Genomic DNA, 1,907 nt, shown 5'->3' on the forward strand with positions numbered 1-1,907 from the left:
TGCGGACTATCTTGACGGAAATGGAACTTCGTGATTTAGTTTATCATTTTACCGTGAAAAGTAATGCCTAAAAGAAATGGTAATTCGTGATAGTTTATCATTTTATCGTAATGGCTACAAGAAATCGGTGATTGTTCATCTTTTTTGCGTGAAAAGTAATGGCTACAACAAATCGGTGATGGTTTATCATTTTTTGCGTGGAAAGTAATGGCTACAAGAAATGGGTGATGGTGTATCATTTTTTGCGTGAAAAATAATGGCTACAAGAAATGGGTGATGGTGTATCATTTTTTTGCGTGAAAAGTAATGGCTAAACAAATTGGTGATGGTGTATCATTTTTTGCGTGAAAAAATAATGGCTACAACAAATTGGTGATGGTGTATCATTTTTTTGCGTGAAAAGTAATGGCTAAACAAATTGGTGATGGTGTATCATTTTTTTTGCGTGAAAAGTAATGGCTACAACAAATTGGTGATGGTGTATCATTTTTTGCGTGAAAAGTAATGGCTACAACAAATTGGTGATGGTGTATCATTTTTTGCGTGAAAGGTAATGACTACAACAAATTGGTGATGGTGTATCATTTTTTGCGTGAAAAATAATGCCTAAAAGAGTTTATAATTTAGCTCGTGAAAAATAATGCAGAAAACCAAACTTTAGCGTACTGGGTAACCGCCCTTAAGCATACATAGAGGGTGGAAGCTAACCGCCGACAGAGAGAGAGGGTGGTGGCCCCGACCAGAGAGAGAGAGAGATAGGGGTTATCCTGCCCGTTAAATCCTACGATCAACGGTCGACGGGCACGATCCGCATGACATCGGCTAGACCAATCAGGGCAATGTTGGGCGTCTGTGAGAATTTGTGAAGGGAGAGGGCAAAACTGAGTAGTATCAAGAAACCAAGGGCAAGTGAGTAGTAAACAGACTATGGGATTCAAATATGAGATTTCAAAAATGGAAAATGCGTGTTTGGTACAATGAAACCCATCTTTGCCTATCTCAAACTATTTGCAATACAAATATACATGAGTGTGAAAATTATGTCCTCATTCAGACAAAGTATGTTCTGGGGAAAGCTGTTTTGGGTAGGGCTTATTGTGGAAAACCATGCACCTTCATAGCTACTAGGTGATTTGAGAAGTGGCAATTTGTGGTAAAACTTGATTTATCTATGATTTGAGAAGTGGCAATTTGTGCTAAAGACTCCATGAGTAAGTGCCACTCTTTTTTGGAATTTTTTGCATATTAAATAAGTCATTTAACTAGTTAATCCCATTTGTTGACTCTCTGTTGACCAACCACTTGAGGGTAAAACTGAGTATATTGCACTAGCCAGTATTAGCACTCAAGGCGAAAACTGAGCACACAAAAAATACTAGTATATGACTCGAGGGTATACCTGAGTATATCTAAATTTCCAGGGTTAGACTCGAGGACACGTGTTGCGGTGCAGGAGTGGAAGACGTGCCATTGTTGACGTGTGTCGTGGTGCAGACGTGCAATAGTGGACGCGTAGGACGCGGGTCGCATTTAGGACGCGTAAGCCCCTCTCTCCCTCCCTCTGCACACAGTACGTCTCATTCTCGCTCACGCACGAAACCACCCCTCTCACGTCCCATCAACTTTTCCAAAAAAAACCCCAACCGCCGTACGAGCGCTCCCCTGCCGGCGATGGAGAAGAAGAATGCGTCGGCGGCCATCGCCCCCGAGCCCGTCGCCTCCCAGCCCATCGCCTCCCAGCCCGTCGCCTCCCAGCCCGTCGCCTCCCAGCCCGTCGCCTCCCAGCCCGTCGCATCCGAGCCCGTCGCCGCCGAGCCCGTCGCCGCCGAGGGCGGCGCATCCAAGCGCGGCGCCTCTGTGAACTGGGCCTCTCTCACGGCTGACGGACCACTTCAGAAGATCGGCGA

This window comes from Lolium perenne, chromosome 4 (assembly GCF_019359855.2).
Source record: "Lolium perenne isolate Kyuss_39 chromosome 4, Kyuss_2.0, whole genome shotgun sequence".
Lineage (NCBI taxonomy): Eukaryota > Viridiplantae > Streptophyta > Magnoliopsida > Poales > Poaceae > Lolium > Lolium perenne.